The 22,743-nt window shown below is 42.2% G+C and overlaps 2 long non-coding RNA genes across 3 annotated transcripts; one reads left to right on the top strand and one right to left on the bottom strand.

The window, feature by feature from the left end:
* Nucleotides 1-4,042: 4,042 nt before the first annotated feature.
* On the bottom strand, nucleotides 4,043-5,933 carry LOC106593273 (uncharacterized). Its single transcript, XR_001325828.3, has 2 exons — nucleotides 5,432-5,933; nucleotides 4,043-4,900 (listed from the first exon to the last, which is right to left on the bottom strand). It is a non-coding gene; the product is annotated as an uncharacterized LOC106593273 (long non-coding RNA).
* Nucleotides 5,934-6,290: 357 nt separating this feature from the next.
* On the top strand, nucleotides 6,291-17,587 carry LOC145879814 (uncharacterized). Of its 2 annotated transcripts, XR_014392620.1 has the most exons (15): nucleotides 6,291-7,777; nucleotides 8,837-9,282; nucleotides 9,652-9,812; nucleotides 10,254-10,371; nucleotides 10,657-10,728; nucleotides 12,151-12,207; nucleotides 13,585-13,975; nucleotides 14,223-14,453; nucleotides 14,850-15,023; nucleotides 15,721-16,060; nucleotides 16,190-16,307; nucleotides 16,388-16,479; nucleotides 16,580-16,690; nucleotides 17,019-17,120; nucleotides 17,438-17,587. It is a non-coding gene; the product is annotated as an uncharacterized LOC145879814 (long non-coding RNA). The 2 variants fall into 2 exon arrangements; XR_014392619.1 differs by lacking the exon at nucleotides 6,291-7,777 and having other exon boundaries at nucleotides 7,801-9,282.
* The last annotated feature ends 5,156 nt before the right edge of the window (nucleotides 17,588-22,743 follow it).

A 22,743-nucleotide genomic window follows, 5' to 3' on the forward strand; every position in this document is an offset into this window, starting at 1 on the left:
GAAAATGGAAAACGGAAAGGGTCTGATGAGGAGCAGATGGGGGTGGAAGTGGATGCGATCCCTGAAAGGTGGAGGGAGAACATGTTGAATCTGTGCGCAAAGAAAGGGGAAAAAAAGGACTCAACATGATGGAATACATATATTTTCTCCTAATTATGTCCATAATGGTGAGTGACTTCTGTAAACATTAACGGACTACGTAGTGTGAGAAAGATGGAAGCATTCTCTGTGGACATATGCTTACAAGAGACGAATTGGACTGAGACATGTATTAAAAGCGTAAAGCAGAAATGGAATGGACACATCTATATGAGTAACGGAACAGTACGTTCATGTGGGGTTGCTATACTTAAAGAAAGGAGTGGTGAGTAACCTAAGACTAATAATGAGCGACAACGAGGGAAGGATGGTGGGAGTAGGATTTGAACATAAAGGGACAGAATATGCTCTATACTGTATATATGCACCGAATACGGAGAGAGAGCGATCTTTTTTGGAACATTGCGACAGAAGTGTGTGGGGAACTGCATAATGGTAGGAGATTATAATGTGTGGGTAGATAGGCTAGATGCATCAAGAGGGGTGCATTTCAGATCAGACTCCTCACGAAAAGTACTGAAGGAAATAATGAGTGAGAGAGGAATGGTTGATAAATGGAGAGAAGAGCACCCAGAGGCTAGAGTTTTTTCAAGGAGGCAGATGGTGATGGGGGAATTGAAACAATCCAGGATAGATTTGTGTTTGTTAAAGAGGGAGGTAGAGCACCTGGTCGGAGGGGTGGAGTATCAGTTAACGGCGTTCAGTGACCATGATGCTCAGTCCTTTACGCTAGGGCTGGAACAGAGAGTGGGAAGAGGGGGCTTATAGTGTTTTAATGCAAGCCTGCTTAGGGAGAAAGGGTTTGAGGAGGTGGTAAGAGAATGTGTGCTTGGCCATGAAAGAACAGATGTATGAGAGTGAAGTGTAAATTAAAATCGGTGACAATAGCTTTTGCAAAACAGGTAGGGAGGGAGAGGATGAAGAAGCAGGGAATAGACCATGAGAGGGTGGATGGTATCCCAGGGTATAATATAAGAGTATTTGAGGGTGAGGCAGGAACTGAGGGAAGTAGAAAGGCGGAAATGTGAAGGGGCTGTAGTGAGGAGTAAAGCACAATATGTGATATAGGGAGAAAGGAGCACAGCCTATTTCTTAGGTCTAGAGAAGAGAAAGCAAGAAAAGGGGAACATTTTAGAATTGGTGCATGAGAATGAGGGAAAAATGACAGATTTAGTAGGAATTTTGGACACTGTTCAAGCTTTCTATACAGATCTGTATACATCTGGGGGAGTGAATGGAGAGTGTATGAACCAAGTGTTAGGGGCGGTGGAGGACAGAGAGATAACAGAAGAAGGGATGAAGTGTGATTCAGGACTGACAGTGGAGGAGATTAAGGCAGCCATAATGGGGTTAAATCTAAATAAAAAGACCAGGGTCTGATGGTTTGACACTGTACAGAGCTTTTATTGATATACTGTCCCCTATCCTGGGTAGAGTGTATGAGAGTATGGAGAGAAGAAGGGTCGTGCCGGACTCTATGGGATTGGGGGCACTAACCCTATTATATAAAGGCAAAGGTGAAAAGAATAGTTTGAAGAACTACAGTGAATGTATGGTGTTTAAATGACGTACTGTCACATGCCAGGTACGCCATATATTCAAGGAGAAAATTAGCAAGGTTTGAGGAAAAGAGGGTAACTAAGGAAAATATTTGAAGGATTGGTAAGGAAGGATGTGGGGCTGATGTATAGGACAGGTCAAGGGGATTTTGAGAAGTTTGTTCAAATGGATTGTGGGTTTATCAGAACAGGGGAGGATGGAGGATTGGAGTTTGGTTTTTGAAGCAATCATGTGTTTTTTTTAAAGTTTGTTTTCGTTGATTTTCCGGGGGGCAGTGCCTGCCCGGTATTTTGAGTGCATGCCGGTCATATGGTGTGTAGGTACAAAGAATGTATTGTTCAGGATGTTTAGTGGTATGCCCATGTAACATTTTGATTTTGTCAATCATAGAGAAAGAATGGAGACTCCTGATTTTTGTTTTATGATTCTGTGAGCAGTAGAGGGCATAAGGGAGTGATGAGACTGTATAATTTTGTTGATGGAGTGGAATAATGTGAATGTTATATCTATGATTGTTTAGTATTTATATATATAAAATATTTTACAAATATGCCCGATCTCGGAAGCTAAGCAGGGTCGGGCCTGGTTAGTACTTGGATGGGAGACCGCCTGGGAATACCAGGTGCTGTAAGCTTTTTCTCCAGTAGAGGGTTCTCTTGTGTCATGCATGGAGCAACTGCCTTTTATTTATCGCCCTAATAATATAATGTATTTTTATTGGACTAAATGCAGTTTGTTAGTGCTTCCCCGCCCCACCCTGATCAAATCATGGACAGTGCGTTTCCCTCAAAATGTAGGCAGTATTGTCAGCATTTGTTTTTAGTCTAAGAGACTGTCAATGTCTTTAGTCCAATAGGGTAAGGTGAACAGATTTCTGAAATTAAAACCGGGGACATTTCCAGTTCGGCGGTCAATATATCATTAAAATATCCAATGTTATTATCTATGAAATAGAAAAGGGGACAATTCCAGTTTCATGTATTTAGTCTAACAGGCACACTGTGATAGAGAAAACAACTATATTACAGAAACACTACAGACAAGACAACTGTCCAATCTGAACAGCCATTCAGTGGTCCTGGTAGTCTGGGTAGAATAAGAACAGAAGAGAACATGAGCAAAATTTAAACAGAAAATAGTATATGTGAAATACTTACCAACATAATAAAGAAATAAGATGAGATTGGTAACTACATAATATACTAATACCAACCTAATCTGTATATTTCTCAGAAGAATGTATCTCCTTCAGGATTGCTCTGTCTTTGGCATGCTTCTCCATGAACTCCTGGCAGGGGAGGTTGAAGTTTGTCTTCACAATAAGCATGACCTTGATGGTAGGAACAGTGAACCTATTTCTTGCTGCTGTCCATATATCATTCATTTGGGAGAACACTCTCTCGACTGGTGCATTACTTCCAGGTAAGCACATGACAGCAGACGCTAATCTAGCCAGGTTAGTGTGTGGGATGTCGTTCTCTTTGAAGTGGGTAACCACCGGGCTCCATCTCTGACTAAGCGGTGTCTCAGATGTTTTCCATGCTTCAAGCGATCCCCCCCTTTAGGAACTATTGCAGGCCAGTAACATCGTCAAACAATGCATCGTCATTGATGGTCACATTGGGGCATTTTTCCTGCTGCCTTCTGGATCTCTTCACGCTGAGATTGCCTTTTTAAAAGGAGACAATGTAAATCTTCTAGATTATCTGTGTGCTTTCCCCATGCTTGCAAGTAGTTCACAGCCGTAGTGAAGAATGATTGGGATGTTTTGAGAAAGCTCTTGTTAGACATTGCTCCATTTCCCTCTAGCTCTCTCAGAAGTCCTCTGACCAAAACTGGAATGAAGTTGTCATCACATCTTGCAGTCAATTTTGCCTCAACGTTTCTCAGAATTGCAGCTGACTCCACAGCCCAGTGGTCCTAGCTTTCAAGCATCTTGATCGTGTCACTGAATGCGGTCAAGTTACCATGGACAAAGGCCAGCCAAAGTTCAGTCAGTGGATCTTCGAACATTGTTCGCAGGACAACAGGACATTTGTCTTCAGAAAAAAGGATTTCAATGGCACATACCTTTTCAGCACTCTTTCTAGCGCAGGGAGCATGGACAGCCAGCAAACATTGCTGTGTCCTAAAATGTTATGGTACTCCTGGCCAACAAACTCACAAAAGCTCTTCAGTCTTTCTACTCTGACGGTGAAAATATCCAAATATCTTTGTGAGCAGGTACTCAACATCAAGGGGAATCATATCCAAAGCTGTTCTGGCCATGTTATGAATGATGTGGGCAGGACAACCTAAGCCAATCACCTCCCGCTGCAGAGCACTTTTAACTTTGGTAAGGACATTGACCCTCCCCAGCCTATTCAGTCCTCCAAAGTTGGTATTTGTGTTGTCGGCAGAGAATGCCATGACTTTATTTTGCAGGTTACATTTTTGGATGACCACCAGGACCTCAGCTGCAATCTCCTCTGCTGTTTCTCCTTTCAATTCAACAAACTCAAGCAATTTTGTTTCCACAAATGTGTTGCCACCATATATCTTACAATATCTGACTACTATTGGCAGCAGCTTTACATGTCTATGATTGGACACATCAATGGACAGGGACACAAATTCAACCTGGTCTAGGTCCTGTGTTACCAAAGTAGTTGCCCATGGAGCTAACACGTTACTCACTATGGCTTCACATTTTGTCCTAGCACATGTAAACTTCGGCTCATAAAGCTTTCGTGTCAGTTGTGCTGTGCAGTCCATAGATCTGTAACTATGATTGTGTCGCATAGTGTGGTATGCAAAGACACCCTCCTGCACAGCTAAATCATATTCTTCTTTTAGAATGTGGTGACAGAGGGCATACCAACACGGGAAATCAGAGAGGCTTTATGCTTTTTTGTCTGTTGATGTTCTACCACTGCCGTTCTTCCCCCGCTGCCCATTGAAAAAGAAGAATTACAAAGGGTGCAGTTAACCATTCTATCGTCTTGACCTGAGCGTATAAATGGAAAGTCTCTCAGCATGTTGTCATTAAAATGGCAATTCCATTTCTTGGAAAGAGCCATTGTACCTCCTCTGTCAGCTCTTCTTCACTCTCCTTGTGTCACTCTTCTTACTCTCTTAACTTTTTCTTCTCCTCCAATCTTTCTCCACTCGTCTTCCTTTCCCACCTCACTCTTCCACACTCTCCTCGCTTCACTCTTTTTACTCCCTTAATTTTTCCTTCTTCTTCTTCTTCTTCTCCAATCTTTAATAAATAGTACACTATTAGATAACCAAAGTATTTTAACAGATTCCCATTACTTGCCCCATTTTTGTATTTTATCTCAAAAACATTGTTTGGAATAATAAATTGGCAGGCTCTGTAATCTCTTTCACTCTTCTTCCTATCCAGTCTTCCTCCTCTCCTTCCTCTCCACTCTCTAACAGAAAACATTATGCTAATGTTATGCATGAAAATGTCAAAATATGTTCATACTACTTATAATGCCAAAACATTACAATTGTAATCTACAAATAAATACTCATAATTGTGCATTAATTTAATATAATCATATTTTCAAAATAGCCCGTACACTGCATGTTTACATGTGAACGTTTTTTAACCTAGCTACCATGACAGTAGCTGGCTAACCTAGCTAGCTAGCTAACTTAGTCGACAGAGCTAATGTTAGCTAGCATAACCAATTTAAAACCTTATAAAGCAGAGCATCTATCTACATACTAAATTGTGACATTATAACATCATTAGCTAGTATTTCAAACGAGTGTAACTTACCTGGCTTGAAAAGATGTTTGTGGCGATGTTTTAGATTCACTTCACACTTGCTAGCTTCTGGCCGAGTTTTCCATAGCAGATTTCTCTAAAACTAGCGCGAGCAAGTAGTTAGAAGAAGAAGAGTGAATGAAGCTGATATACCGAGCAGCGCCCTCTGCTGGACAAAACAAGCACAACGCGATTGAGACGTCAACCGGTAGACTCTGCTCCGCGGTCTTTCTTGCCACGTAAAATATTATTTCACTTTGCAGTCTGTTTTTAACGCACAGTTAAAAACGGGTACAGGCCACCAAAAACGGGGACTGTCCCTGGAAAACGGAGACGTCTGGTAACCCTCTGTAAAATCCCTTCAATGTTTTGCCTGATTGACCACCCAAATCCCCCCTTTTCTCCGTTTCTGCAGGTTTTCGCTCTCAAAAGTACACCTTTCTAATAGAAAAACAACACGATTGAATGTTCTATGTCAATGACAATGTTTAAACTCTATCAGGAGACCACTTCTCTACCACAAGAAGGTTATCATTAGCCGCATGCGCACAGAAATTGGGCAGTCATGTGCCGTTCCTGAAAGTTACATGGAAAAACGAATCGCTGATGCATTTTGTTCATGTCTTATGATTCACTTGGGCAAATGAATGCATTTTCTAACAAGTTGAAGGGATTTAATTGATTTCCTCCTTAGGTCAATACATTTTAGAATATTGTTGAATTTCGGTTTAATGTCTGGATTCCGTGACTCCGTGTGGGCGAGCCGTATTTTCTAGGGCCCTAGTCTATGAAGTTGTCATAAGTGTCAACATAGGATATGCCCTCTCTCCCCCCCCCCCCCCCCGCCCACAAGAGTCAAATATAGGGCGTGGAAATGTAAGCAAGGTTTGAGCTTTTTCAGAGTGTGTCACAAAGTGGACATTTCTCTGTCTCGCTATGAGTGAGCGACACATTGACTTTATATAGTGTACCAAGAGTTTCCCCTTCGCTTACGGCCATACCAGCCTGAGTGAGCACTTCCTGTTTGGAAAGTGAGACAGGTGTAGGTGATAGAGCTGTGAGTGACAGAGTGTTGGCTTGAGAGCTTTTGTGGATATTTTCAACGTATAATATTTTGAATTAAAATAAGTTTATGTTTGGTTAGTCCCCCCCTGCAGTTTTGCTGCATGGGGGTGAGTTTTCGGGTCTTTTTTTCTTTCTTAATGACGGACAACATGGTAATGACCAACGGATAAGGACAAAGGCAATGCACAACGGACAAAACATGGACCTGAAGGTGGTTTAAAATACTGCAAAGAACAAACGGTGGCAGTGGAATTGATGGGAGAATACAGGATAATGACGATGGACTTATTAAGATCAATTAAGGATGTGTGCGGAGAGGTGGGGTGCAGAATAAAAGGCGACAGAAAATATGAAGTCACGACGCGGGATGGAAAATAGCGTTTAATGGATGGTTTCATGATTAAGGACACGAAGATAATGGCGAGAGACATGATGACAAACGAACTAATAGTCTCGTTTATGAATTTGCCGGTTTATATCGAGGACGGCGCTATACTGGAGAGTTTGGCCGGGGACGGAGATGGTGGATGGGACGAGATATTGTAAGGTGAAGTTCACTGACACCGTGCAGTCTTTGCCGTATTCCACCAAGTTCGAGATACTGGAGGGTGGCGAATATTTCAGGGTGATTCATGATAAGCAGGTCAGGGTATGTCGCTTATGTATTCAACATGGACATATTTTAAAGGACTGCCCTGACTTCAGGTGTTTTAAGTGCGAAAACCAGGGACACTATGCGAGGGAATGTGTCGGAGTGAGGGATAGGGCAGTTTGCGGTGGATGCCGGTTAAGAGCAGGGGAGTGCAACTGGAGAGGTTTGGGCTGTGGAGAGAAGTCAAGAACTGATCGATGAAGCAGCTGTATCACCGCAGGGAGAAGAAAATGGTAGAGAAGGGGACGTGGTGGATAGGAGATGAGGAGAGAGGGAAGGTGTAGAAGCAGAGGGCGGATGACATTGGGAGTAGTATGGATTCGGAGATGAGAAGAGGGAGTTTTCAGGAAGAGGGACAGGTTGGGCTGGGTGGGCACACTGGGGACTCACAGGTTTTGGGGGAAATCTCACACCTTGCGAGTACCTCGGGGGGTGAAGATATGGAGGGGAGTTTTATGTTGATGACAATACCAGAGACGGAGACACGGGGAGCACAACGGATGTGGGAGTAAAGAAATTGAGTTGGTTGGACGATATGGACTTGGAGGCGATATCTGTTACGGACGATGGGGAAAAGATAGAAAGAACAAGGGGAGGATACAGGAAGAGGGGGATGGAAGAGGAAAGAAACAGGACAACTGGTAGGACTATATATATATATATATATATATGTGTATGTTTGTTTGTTTTTAAATGGTTATATATTTGTTTGTTTTTAAATGGTTAATTTTATGTCCCTAAATGTAAATGATTTAAGGACAATGGATACATTTCAAAATATAGTTCAAATAAAGAATATGGATATTTATGTCTACAAGCAGCCCAACCTCACATTAAATTCGCGTATATATGTACAAAATGTATTTCAGCAGATTTCGTACGTTTTTGTGCATTTTTGTGTGGTTCAAATCGTTCGAAAATACACGAATTTATGTGCTACTTAATTCGTGCGAAAAGACACGAATTTAACCAGTAGGCGACACACAAGCATTTGCAACAACCATAGACGCAATAGTCTGTAATAAATTATTGATTTATTTTACTTTATGAATATATAGGTATGTTGTATTTTTTTTAATCCCTATTAAAACATTGTAGTTGTATGCCTATATGTACTGTTTTCGATTTTTCGGAACTGACTTTTCAGTATAGAATGAATGTAAGCAATGCATGATGGCGAATTGTGTTTTATTCGGTTGTATTTCTTACAAAAAAACGTGTAAACGATTTTTATTGACCAGAATGTAACTGAAAATACAATAGCAGCCTTGCCATTGTCCTTCAATACCAAAACATTTTTTTTCCGTACATTTTGGGAAACGTATGCAGTCATTGTAGTCTTAACTTTAGTTGGCCAACCAAAATGACCAACACGTTAACCCGTGCTAAGGCAAGGGTGGAATTGTACTATGAGCTGGCTGAGTGTAAATACATGGCTCTGAGTGTAAGCACCTTTTCACTCGAAACTTTCTTGCGTTCAAATTCCCATCAGTGCGAAATAGCTAGAAAGCTTTCGTATGTCCACTTGGCTGCACCTACGGTTATGAGAACGATAAATCAAGTGCAATACCTGCGTCGACCTGTGACGAGCAGCAAAACACCGGAAAGCTTCTCGGCTACCGGAAAGTTACAAGAAGAACAATAATGGTTACCTCATCCGGTCATGTGACATTTGTTGATTATAGATTTTTCGCCCACAGCAGACGTTGAGACCCTGGACAGATAACAGGTAGATCGCCAGTTCGTCCCTTGTTGTCAGAAATAAAGCAAACATACACATTTGTTGGGTTGGAAAAAAACGTGTTAAACCAGCAATGAAGGTTACTTAACTAAGGTGAATAAAGTTGCATACACAACATAGAATGTGTGGATATTTTTGGTGCATTACTTACATATATTTGGATATCATTCTCACTTATTATTTGAGCCACCTATACATTAGGCTATATATTCCCCTTTTTATTTTATTTTATATATATTCCCCTTTTTTATATATTCCTCCTCTGTGTGGAGGAGGATGATCTTCAAAGAAATACACATTGAGTGGCAATCTATTCATCTTGTGACTTCTCCTTGGAAGAAGGAGAGAGGGACCCTAGGAGGGACGTAAAGGAGTTGATGAAATCCTGTTCAGACAGACAATCAGGTGAGAGGAGGTCCTATCTAGTCAATGATCTAAATTGATCAAAACCTGTAGACACTGTAGCCTTTAAGGACTGGAGTTGCACACATGCCATAGAACAACATGAACAAGGAAGTGACAGACTAATAGTGCATTGTTGGTAAATAGAGACATACTGACTGATCTGCAAGTAATAATAGATATGTATTTGTTATTCAAAGTGATTTGTAGATCAGTCAGTCTGCGTGTGGGGGAGGATGAAGACCTTTAGTGACGTGCAGGACATAGTTAAACACACACGCTATCAATGACATGCAGCTTTTCTCATAGACGGGAGGTTACTATGTGAAGGAATGTGTTAGGATTGGAAGTTATCTTTATGTTTCTTTTGAGATGGTATGGCCTCTGAGGACCCACAAGACCAACTGGTTGAGGCTATTAAAAAGGCAGAACGCCTTGCTGAAGAGCTCAACCAAGAGAAGGACCCACAAGCCCAACTGGACGAGGCCATTAACGAGGCAAAAAGGCTGGCTGAGGAGCTCAACCCAGAACGGGTAATGTAACAAGTCATACATTACCGGTAATGTAACCCCTATAGCTCCCATACGTGGACAAATATTCCCAACACAACCCCAGCACCACAGCGTTATGATATCATTGCTTTTTGTTTGTCAAAGTAGACCCCACATGGCACAAATGTGAATTTAAAAGTAGACTCCGTGATATGCCCTGAACACGGGCATCAATGATATTGCCCATTGAGCATGAGGCACAGGGGTGCACTTGTTAGCATCCTTGTGAACTTCTACACATGTTAGCTGTGTGAGTGAGCCAGAACGTGGGTCTACTGCAGATGTATTTCCTCAGCTGACAAATCACTTCACCTTATGTGAAAATAAAAGTATTGCTTGTGCTCCATATGTGCACAAGCAAGCCATGCTTGTGGGAGACCTTTATTAGTGGGCCAGCCATTATAATTGAAATATACTTTTTAGGAAAATAATAAGAAAAAGACAAACAAGCCTCCAGTGATTAGGTTCAGATGGAGACAAAGGGATGAGAGAGGACAGATTGTTCCTCAAACCAGGAAGGCAACTACATCCACTTCTGTTGGTAAGTTTCATCCCGTCTAGGTGTTTAATTTTATTGGTCCCTGATCTGACTTTTTCCTTCCAAACATACTGCATCATAGCATATCAAACGTTTGTTGCCGTGCCATAGGCCGGTCTAGTACCATCTACCCACAGCAAATAATACATTACATGCAGGTCTGATCCCACCTTTCACGGTCTCTAACTGTTGTCTGTCTCTGATGAAAATACATATTTAACGAAAGGAGAGTCAGAACTCCAGCAAATCTTTAGAATTAAAAACCTTTTTATTACACATTTTTTTCAGCTCCAAGGGCCAGTACATCAAGAGCCAGACTAGTGCAACATTTTGGGCCAGTCGCTGAGGAGGAAGAATCAGGTATTGATCTATACAATTCCTTGTTATTCAGTGGCCTTGTAAAGAATGTATTGTATTTGTATTAAATCTGTGATCGGTAGTTGAAACCATAACAAAGCACACTCCCCTCCCCTGTTTTGGTTAAAAGCTGAGTGATGGGGTTGGCGAAATGTAACCACTTTCAATTTATTGACAGAGCTATTATTGTAATCGCATCTCTGCATGTCTGTCAGACATATCAGTGTGGATGACGGATCACCAGCTCAAGCTGAACCTCGGCAAGACGGAGCTGCTCTTCCTCCCGGGGAAGGACTGCCCGTTCCATGATCTCGCCATCACGGTTGACAACTCCCTTGTGTCCTCCTCCCAGAGTGCTAAGAACCTTGGCGTGATCCCGGACAACACCCTGTCGTTCTCCACTAACATCAAGGCGGTGACCCGATCCTGTAGGTTCATGCTCTACAACATTCGCAGAGTACGACCCTGCCTCACACAGGAAGCGGCGCAGGTCCTAATCCAGGCACTTGTCATCTCCCGTCTGGATTACTGCAACTCGCTGTTGGCTGGGCTCCCTGCCTGTGCCATTAAACCCCTACAACTCATCCAGAACGCCGCAGCCCGTCTGGTGTTCAACCTTCCCAAGTTCTCTCACGTCACCCCGCTCCTCCGCTCTCTCCACTGGCTTCCAGTTGAAGCTCGCATCCGCTACAAGACCATGGTGATTGCCTACGGATCTGTGAAGGGAACGGCACCTCCATACCTTCAGGCTCTGATCAGGCCCTACACCCAAACAAGGGCACTGCGTTCATCCACCACTGGCCTGCTGGCCCCCCTACCTCTGAGGAAGCACAGTTCCCGCTCAGCCCAGTCAAAACTGTTCGCTGCTCTGGCACCCCAATGGTGGAACAAGCTCCCTCACGACGCCAGGACAGCGGAGTCAATCACCACCTTCCGGAGACACCTGAAACCCCACCTCTTTAAGGAATACCTAGGATAGGATAAAGTAATCCTTCTAACCTCCCCCCCCCCCCCCCCCCCCCTTAAAAGATTTAGATGCACTATTGTAAAGTGGTTGTTCCACTGGATATCATAAGGTGAATGCACCATTTTGTAAGTCGCTCTGGATAAGAGCGTCTGCTAAATGACTTAAATGTAAATGTAATGTAATAACTTACCATCAATGTTATTAAAATAATAGTTTTAACCATGTTTAACCAGTGTTTTTTTTACATTTACTTTGTTTGCAAACATTGACTAAAACAAGCTTATAGTTTGGATTCTGATGGGTTATGACAGTTGAATTAAACTCATGAGGCATTAATATGTTATAATCTTCTAGAATCAATGGGTATATATCATTAATATAAGTCCAAAAATGGCTTTATCAACTTCTGAATGCCCCTGTAAGTCTAATCCTTTCCTTTTTTGCATATCTTATTTTAGAGACAAGGACCAGTGGATTAGAATCCACTCCAGTTTTAAACATTGATGAATAAATAGGTATGTTTAAATTGTTTTACTTTCAAAATAGGGGTTATCTTGGTGTTACTGAATTATACTGCACTACATCTTTATTTTGACAGTGATGCAACATTTTTAAATGTGGCTCAAGTCTCCAGAATTTCGGATTTGAGATCAAATGTTTGATATGAGGTTACAGTACAGAATTTCTCCTTTTATTTCAGGGTATTTTCAGACTTTTCTGATTTACCGTTTCGAAATTAAAGCACTTTATATGTCTAGTTGCAGGTTTTATTAGTGGTATGTACAGGATACTGATGGTAACCACATCCCACAAAATGCTTACTTGCAGGTAGCTTCTCGACAAAGCAATTCAAAATACTGGAGTATAGAGACAAGTTCAACATTTTAGCATCACTGTCCAAATATTTCTGTAGGGGAGTGCAATAACAAAATTCTGGCAGAGCTTTTTCCTGCACATTTCCTTTAATATGAAGCAATCTGCCATTCCACATTATGGAATTAGTCTTAGTTGAATTCATTCAAATCCACTATTGGAATGTTTACACAGTGTCGTTCCTTTTGCAACCGCTGTCTGTAATTGTGAAAGCATTTGCCTTTGAGGCGAGTTTACTCTGTAGTCAAAATACACTGAGTGTACAAAATACTCCTAATATTGAGTTGCACTCCCTTTTGCCCTCAGAACAGCCTCAATTCGTCAGGGCATGGACTCTACAAGGTGTCGAAAGCGTTCCACAGGGATGCTGGCCCATGTTGACTCAAATGCTTCCCACAGTTGTGTCACGTTGGCTGGATGTCCGTTGGGTGGTGGACCATTCTTGATACACACGGGTAAATGTGGATCGTGAAAAACCCAGTAGCGTTGCAGTTCTTGACACAAACCGTTGGACCTTGCACCTACTACCATACCCCTTTCAAAGGTACTTAAATATTTTGTCTTGCCCAGTAACCCTCTGAATGGCACACATACACAATCCATGTCTCAAGGCTTAAACATCCTCCTTTAATCTGTCTCCTCTTTATCTACACTGAAGTGGATTTAACAGGTGACATCAATAAGGGTCATAGCTTTCACCTGGTCAGTTTGTCAGCGAAAGAGAACGTTTTGTACACTCAGTGTGTTTTTGCTGTTTTAAGAACATTCAGAATTTCTATTCGACGATGGGATCAAGTTCTATTGTTTGATATTCCAATTTAGACTTTACTCAATATTTTGGTTTGCCCTGTGATTTAATTAACTGTAGAATCAAAGCTGAGGTTTTTGGCTTGTCACACCATAGATTGTGCAGAGATATATTTGCTGTGACCTACTTACAGCCCTATGTGCGTTTTAATAGATTAATTATATAATATTCTTAATTTAATCCTTTTCCCATTTTTGTGTTTTCAAAAAAGCAATACTTCCATCGAAAAATTAACATCCTCCTAGCTGACTTAGAAGACTCTGAGTGTTCAAATCCTGCTGTGCCTGGTGCATCACACAGTTGGAGTGTGAGGATGGAACTCACAGCATAGTTGGAGGGAGTCCAGGCCTGAGATTGTAGATTCTCTGCTGGCTGCAGAGCATGCTTCTCAGAAGATCTGTCAGTCATGCAATGTGAAAAGGGCTATTCTGCGATGTGGAGACTGTCTGCCGAAACAGCTTTACTGCGAAGACTGCAATGTCTCTACACATGCAAAGTTCCCCCGGCACAACAGTCCATGATGGAGGGATTCTACACGCCCCTTCCTCCAACTACAGCCATATCACTCCACACTGATGGCAAATATGCACTTCATGAACAGGGTGTGTTTTCATTTATTTTGCGGCTGAATGTATTATATCAAATTTCAAATGTATTCTTGTTTATTGTTGTATATAAATATTGTCCCTAGATTGATATGTGGTTGCCTGACTAGCACCATCCATGTTGGCCCTGGGAAACATATCCTCGTAGGAATAAATAGTATGTGCAATATCTACAAGAACCAAACAGTGATGTAGCAATGCTATGTAAAACAACATTAATTCAGACTACATTTTTTCCCTCAAGGTCGCTACAATGTTACAGTGCCAGTGCTGACATGCACAACCTGTCTTAGCACCTGGACAGCAAACTTGGCAGATCCGATAAAGAATGGCTTCTGGCCTGCCACTGTCAACTGTGACACCATATACCAGGTAGATCCGTTCAGCTCTTTTGAGGAGCTGAAAGTGTCAGCCCCAGGAATGTCCCGTCTGGCGTTTGTGGATTTTGGAGCAGCGAACTGACTTCTTTGGCAGGGTAACAATACATTATACTCAGCTTTACCAATGTATGACTTCAGGTTAACTATGTTACATTTTGTTACAACACTTTGTGTAACTTAACTTTATTTCCAGTACTACAACTATGTTAAAAGTTCAGGTCTCTTGCTACAGTATGTGTTAGCCTCCTGCACCACTGTCCTGCCATGCCCCTTATCTGTGCCCCTTATCTGTGCCCCTCTTGCATCCAATATTTCCTGTTCTTTACAACATAAGTACTCATCCTACTTTTGCATTGGCTTTCACCTGATTTGCTGTCAACACTATGTACTGGCCCTGCTTTAACTCAAATCCAGTCAGCCATAGTGAATTATAGTATGTTTTGTTTATACTATTGTTGTAAGTTATTTCATATGTATTTTTCCCTTACCAGAATGGAATGATCTGTGGGGACACTTTTCAAAAAAGCTTCTTTGAGTGGATGTACTGCCGCTCTGAAAATGATCAGGTCTGTGATATACAGTACTTTGACTGTTCAGTCTGTTCACCCAGCATGCTTGCAGTGTCAGTGGATGGGAACAAGAAGCTGTATCGATTCAAAAAAAGGGTATGTAAAACGATTCATAATTTATTAAATAACACCATACTCTATATCATTTAAACAATCCAAACAAGGTTTGCCTTTTCTTTGTCCAGTGTGAACGTTTTCAAATGCAGTTGAGTTTATTTTAGCTTAAATGTTTTGAGTTTGTAATTAAATTAATTATCAACATTGTCAAGTGTCCCACAATCAGTTACTGAGGTTGATTGCTATGTCATATTTAATGTATTTCACGTATCCTTTCAAGGACTGATGACAAAGGATTATTTAATGGCGTGTTTATCTGCAAGGATGAGGATGTGTCTGACTTTGAACTATGTCCATAGAAAGACTAAACATGTACGTTTCCTGTGTATCTTCTAATAAGTGAAATAGGACTGGCCTCGGGCCATCTGACTCAAAGGCAGACTCGTTATACACTATTCCAATAAAAACATTATTTTGGAGAGATGGTAATCCTCGCTCTTCAAGTCCATGGTCGTTACACTACTCCCTCTGTTCAGAAATGCAACACACTTTACAAGTGCTTCTTTTTGACAGTCAATCTCCAACTTCTGATCTCCATTGTAGCGAACATAGGGGGTAGCTCAGCGCCCTAAGCTAGATTTTAAAAACCTAACCACTGTCCCGTTAACACTTCCCCCCCCCCCCCCCCCCCAAAAAAACATTTTTTCTACCTATACTCTTCTACTTCCTTGTCTAGGGTTATGGAAAAGGGGCATGTGGAGCATCCCAGTTCACAGCAGCTAAACAGTCGTCGAAAACAAACGACAAACTTGATGAAGAGGGACTCGAAGTTGCCGTCTGCCGCCACGGAATACTACTAAGGAGCCTCAACATGATGCGTGAAGAGATATTTGCTGTTCTTGCAGAAGGAATTGTCTGGCAGCAGGAACATACAATTCATGTGTACAGATGTGATCTGCAAATTTTGGCCATACCTGACCAAAGTTGCCCTTCATTGTCTAGAGCTCGCCACTCTTCTAGACATGAAGCCACTTCTTTCCGTCATGCATGCAAAGGCACATCCTTTGAAATGCAAGGTAAGTTTTTCTTTATTAAACTGTTCTAAGAGAATTTCCAGCTTCAGTCCTTTACAAGGCTTCCCATTTAGATGTTTGTTATTCACATAATTGCAATATTAAGTCAATATTTTTTTAATGTAAATTAAGATTAAGTGGGGAGGACGGAATCAGGAAGGAGCTGGCACAACTCTGGGGGAGGAAGTGGAACAAGGGAACAGCTTCTTGTCGAAGGCTGCAATCTGTTCCAAGCAAATGTCCAAAGGAGGTAAACAATTTGTTTAAGGTTGTTCTATTCAGCTATGTTAATACTTATCTGGAATAAGGACTTCTATTTGGCTTTTCTAGCAAGAACAGACATGCTAACCATCCAGGCCATGGGGTGGAACAGAAGGAAGAAGAACAACCTGCACAGAGTATTGTCCAGAAGATACTTGAAGGTGTATTGTGTGGAACAATACATTTATTTTAGAAGTATTATATCTACGCATTTAATTTATTTTAAAACAATTATTCTGTTTTGTTTTTGTCAATTCTCAGACAACAGCAAAAATCCAGGAGACCCAGACTCTTGAAAAGTTTGAGAGATTTGGGTGTAGGCGATGAGACTCTACAACTGGACAACGGAAGTTCAGCAATGGGCTAATACAGGTAAATGAATACAAAAATATAAATAATCCTAAATGTAACTCTCCTGGACTGTCACCTTGACGTGGTGGAGAGGCTTGCGTATTCCAATGACCCCGAGCTAGCCCTTAGAGGGTGTATTCCACCGGCAGGTGCAATCAAGCTGGACAGGTGGAAGGGTAGGAGGCAGACAAAACATTCCCTGGTTCTCCAGGTTGGGGCTCACTCACCCCCCCACATAACAAATCATTTATTACAGAAACCTTCACAGGGCCTATGTTCCTCCAGGAAGTGAGTGCAACTACTCACCGTTGGAGATACGTTGTTAATTTATAGATTTATTGTATTTCAGAGGAAACAAATGAGAACATGGATGGTCCCCAGGTACTACAGAGAACTGAAGTCCTGTTTCTTAGCATCAAACAAAGGAAACAGAACCTCTACCGTCAGACAGGTTTGTTACATAGTTCAACTGCAGTACCCTATCAGATCCCAAAATATATTTTTTTCTACTCCAATGTTTGTAAACATACACTAGCATGTGTCAAACTCATTCCACAGGTGAGCCGAGTGTCTGTGGGTTTTTGCTCCTCAAATGATTGACGAATTAAGGTCACTAATTAGTAAATAACTCCCCTCACCTGGTTGTCTAGGTCTTAATTGAAAGGAAAAAACAAAAACCAGCAGACACTAGGCTCTCCCTGGAAGGAGATTGACACCACTGGACTATAGCCTGGAAACATGGTTTAAACTATGGTTACATTTCTCCAGCCCCATCCCTCTGCTTTTTACAGAACCATTGGCAGGGAGAAAGATTTGTTTCACCTGGTGATTTCCGATTTAAACATTGTTAAACTGTAATGTACTGTGCTTGTGTGTGCTTATTAGTTTAGTTAATAAAAAGGTCATCCTTGTCTTCAAGTAATCGTTTGCATCCTGATGGAGCTACATTAGTCATTTAAGTCAACGATTCCTTATGTATGAGATGTACAAATGCTTAACTAGTACTGAGTACTTTGACCAGTTACTTCTTTACTCAAGGAGTTTGAGAGGGCTACTTTACTTGTACTTGAGTACAAGAACTGACTCCCATCAGCTGCAGATAAAACCGGTTAGTTGAAAAATGTTGCCAAGAATCTACAGGCATTTGCAATGAATCATCAAAAGTATGGACACAGAATGATTGAAGTGATTATTGTATTTTATTATGCTGACCCAATTATGACCTATGACATCTTTTGGGAAGAGTAAGGCATAGATAGCCCTTGTGTTAAGCTGCAAACTTGGAAATGTTCCTATTGAAATGGGGGTTGTCCCATCCTGAACAGGCCAGTTGCAAGTAACATGCTACTATTAGCAACACCGTATTATTAAAATTAGATGAAAAAAAAGTTATGCAGGTCTGACAGTGGGAGAATTGTGAACATGCGCACACACACACACACACATATGCACATGCACATATATACATATGCACACACACATACATACACATACTGCTCAAAAATAAAGGGAACACAATGTAACTCCAAGTCAATCACACTTCTGTGAAATCAAACTGTCCACGTAGGAAGCAACACTGACAATAAATGTCACATGCTGTTGTGCAAATGGAATAGACAACAGGGGGAAATTAGCAAGACACCCCCAATAAAGGAGTTGTTCTGCAGGTGGGGACCACAGACCACTTCTCAGTTCCTATGCTTCCTGGCTGATGTTTTGGTCACTTGAATGCTGGCGGTGCTTTCACTCTAGTGGTAGCATGAGACGGAGTCTACAACCCACACAAGTGGCTCAGGTAGTGCAGCTCATCCAGGATGACACATCAATGCGAGCTGTGGCAAGAAGGTTTGCTGTGTCTGTCAGCGTAGTGTCCAGTGCATGGAGGCGCTACCAGGAGACAGGCCAGTACATCAGGAGACGTGGAGGAGGCCGTAGGAGGGCAACAACCCAGCAGCAGGACCGTTACCTCCACCTTTGTGCAAGGAGGAGCAGGAGAAGCACTGCCAGAGCCCTGCAAAATTACCTCCAGCAGGCCACAAATGTGCATGTGTCTGCTCAAACGGTCAGAAACAGACTCCATGAGGGTGGTATGAGGGCCCGACGTCCACAGGTGGGGGTTGTGCTTACAGCCCAACACCGTGCAGGACGTTTGGCATTTGCCAGAGAACACCAAGATTGGCAAATTCGCCACTGGCGCCCTGTGCTCTTCACAGATGAAAGCAGGTTCACACTGAGCACGTGACAGACGTGACAGTCTGGAGACGCCGTGGAGAACGTTCTGCTGCCTGCAACATCCTCCAGAATGACCGGTTTGGCAGTGGGTCAGTCATGGTGTGGGGTGGCATTTCTTTGGGGGGCCGCACAGCCCTCCATGTGCTCGCCAGAGGTAGCCTGACTGCCATTAGGTACCGAGATGAGATCCTCAGACCCCTTGTGAGACCATATGCTGGTGTGGTTGGCCCTGGGTTCCTCCTAATGCAAGACAATGCTAGACCTCATGTGGCTGGAGTGTGTCAGCAGTTCCTGCAAGAGGAAGGCATTGATGCTATGGACTGGCCCGCCCGTTCCCCAGACCTGAATCCAATTGAGCACTTCTGGGACAACATGTCTCGCTCCATCCACCAACGCCACGTTGCACCATAGACTGTCCAGGAGTTGGCGGATGCTTTAGTCCAGGTCTGGGAGGAGATCCCTCAGGAGACCATCCGCCACCTCATCAGGAGCATGCCCAGGCGTTGTAGGGAGGTCATACAGGCACGCGGAGGTCGCACACACTACTGAGCCTCATTTTGACTTGTTTTAAGGACATTACATCAAAGTTGGATCAGCCTGTAGTGTGGTTTTCCACTTTAATTTTGAGTGCCAAATCCAGACCTCCATGGGTTGATAAATTGGATTTCCATTGATTATTTGTGTGATTTTGTTGTCAGCACATTCAACTATGTAAAGAAAAAAGTATTGAATAAGATTATTTCTTTCATTCAGATCTAGGATGTGTTGTTTAAGTGTTCCCTTAATTTTTTGGAGCAGTGTATATATATTCCATAAGTCAATGGTGCCACCTGTCAATGATTTTAGAAGGCAGGATGATTTAAATGGTTTTACTGTCAACTCCAGACGTGGTCAGGAAGATCTGATCAAAATGCTTCTTTTAATCGTCTACACCTGTCTGAAAATGTGGGAACAATCAGACTGTGGACAAGATCAGGACATATAATGCATGTTAGAACCAGGTATAAACGGGGCTAAATAGAGGTAAGAAGGGCCCAAGGAAAGGGTGTGATGTGTGAGTGAGATAGCAGGTGAGTGAGCAGGTTTTGCGCATATGTGTGAAACAGAAAAGGTGTGTGTGTGGGAATGGTAGGCCATGGTGAAGAGGTGGGTTTTTAGGCAGGACTGAAAGATGATGATGGACTTAGAGTGACGGATGGCTGGAGGAAGGGAGTTCCAGAGCCTAGGAGCAACCCTGGAGAAGGCCCTGTCACTGAAACTCAGGAGCTTGGACCTGGGGATTTATTATTTTACCTTTATTTAACTAGGCAAGTCAGTTAAGAACAAATTCTTATTTTCAATGACAGCCTAGGAACAGTGGGTTAACTGCCTTGTTCAGGGGCAGAACAACAGTTTTGTACCTTGTCAGTTCAGGCATTTGATCTTGCAACCTTTCAGTTACTACTCCAACGCTCTAACCACTAGGCTACGCTGCCGCCCCAATGACAAGTTGGCCAACTGTGGTTGAGCAGAAAGAGCATGAGGGCTGGTAGGAGAGAAGGTCAGAGAGGTAAGGGGTAGCAAGGTGGGGGGAGAGTTTTCTTTAGGTCAGGAGGATCTTGTAATTCATGCGGTGCGAGACGGAGCCAGTGGAGTTCAGAGGATGGGGGTGATATGCTGCCAGGATGATTTAGTGTGGGTTAGAAGATGGGCTGCTGAGTTTTGAACCATTTGGAGCTTATTGAGGGAGTCTGTGTTAGTGCCAGGGAGTAGTGAGTTGCAATAGTCTATTCGGGAGAAGAAGAAAGCATGGATGAGAGTTTCGGCCCGCAGGACAGGAGAGGGAGAGGCTGATTTTGGCGAATTTGCCTAAGTGGAATAATTCGTTTTTTACAGTCTGACGGATGTGGTGGTTGAGGGATAGAGTCTTAAGGTAGACAAACATACATATATGTCCAAATACCTTTCACAATTGCCTCATACAACCTTTGGATTGCTGCCATTGAGGTCTGATTCATCATACCGCTGTGAGGACACAGTGCAGTCGACGGCAAAATGTTATCCTTCTTCCTCTTGCTGAGGAAGAGGGTACACTCCTACATTGTGGAACCTATGTACCTAGAATCATTAATGACAAAATAACTTCCAGAAACACAACAAATATCAGTCAAATAATGACATTTAGATTTACACTCTTAAATGACACAATGAGACAACAACAAATAAGTGCATAGGGCCTATCATATCCCTAAGCTAGAAATGCAGAAATCTTTTTAGAGGAAAACATAAAGCTTACCAGCTTGTTTGCTGCATTAACCAAGGTAGAATATCTTCCATGTCTTATTTGCCCATTCATCTGTAGCCTTCCTTTTTTGGGCCTCTAACTTGACCTTTAGCTGGATTGTTGCACCACAGAACTTGCACTTCTTTGATACTACTCCTATTGATGTGTTACAACTAGGACACAGCTTACGACTGGAGCCAGGAGCCATTCTGCATGAAAGGTGGATACAAAAGTGTCAGAAAGAATAGCCCTATACACAACTTTGACTGATGGAATGCACCAGGGAGGTCCACTCTGGCAATGGGCTTGAATTGACAAGGAGAACTAGATACTGAGATAAAAACTATACTAACAATAGCAATTAATAAAGAGAGTTTGGCCAACTAAGCAGCTAATGTTGAGCTCACATTAAACATCAAGCCCTGACCCTTCTCAAACCCACTAAAGAAGTGCTGTGTGTGTGTTTGAAGGTGACATGGGTTTCAATGACTCAATCATATGGGTCAGATCTGATAATGGACCTCGTCTAGTAATAAAACTAAGCCTGAGGCTTTAACATGCCACACTGTAACATGTCATACTAACTGTTGACTACTATTGTAATCTAGATGTTAGCTACCTGCCATAGCCTCAGGTGCACAGTGCAATGAGTGTCATTAGTTGGCAGATGAAACAATACCTGGGCCAGTGGGATTTGGTTACAGATGAAACAGTACCTGGGCCAGGGGGATTTGGTTACTTATTTTACGATACAATTTTTTTAATAATCTCCTCCAGTTGGTTTACATTTTAAAACTACAACCTGGTTTGTTTTTGAAAACAAGAAATGGGGAGAAAGCTGAATTAAAAGAGAAAAAGTCTCCACTTACTTAAAATGTAGCCAGAGGATGGATCAAGAGATCTGTATCAAGAGGATGGATAGAAAGAAGAGAGATAGAGAGACTAAAGGTGTCAGCCGTGGGTCTGAGTGGTCTGAAGAGAAGGGTGGTAGGTGTGAAGAGTTTATTTGGAGCTGCAAAGTAAAGAGAATAGAACAAGTTTAGAATTGTATTTCACAGCTGTATATGTAGGATACTTATTTTAATAAAAAAATGTAACTGTGGATTTAAATGTACTTAATTTGTAAGTGGATTACATCACAAAAACTACAGGTGGTGTACAAAAATGTAAAGAATGTGAATGATGGATAACAAGATGACCATTGGATAGATACACATTCACTGTGGATGGGAGCATTGTTGTCTGGTGGTCCCAATTCATCCATTGGTTGGAATTGTTTTCTCCACAAGATCTAAAACTGTCTTTAGAAAGGCTTTGCAAAGACCAGTTGAACTAGCTCTATGAAGCAGGGGTGTCAAACTCATTCCACAGAGGGCCAAGTGTCTGCTGCTTTTTGGTTTTTCATTTCAATCAACACCTGGACAACCTAACCAGGTGAGGGGAGTTCCTTAGTCATTTGTGACCTTCGTTTATCAATCAAGGGTGGAGCAAAAACCTGCAAACACTCGGACCTCCCATGGTAGGAGTTTGACTCATGTGGATTAAAGTAATTAACCACTCAAACTAGTTTAATCAGGTG

Source organism: Salmo salar, chromosome 06 (genome assembly GCF_965601325.2).
Source record: "Salmo salar chromosome 06, fSalSal1, whole genome shotgun sequence".
Lineage (NCBI taxonomy): Eukaryota > Metazoa > Chordata > Actinopteri > Salmoniformes > Salmonidae > Salmo > Salmo salar.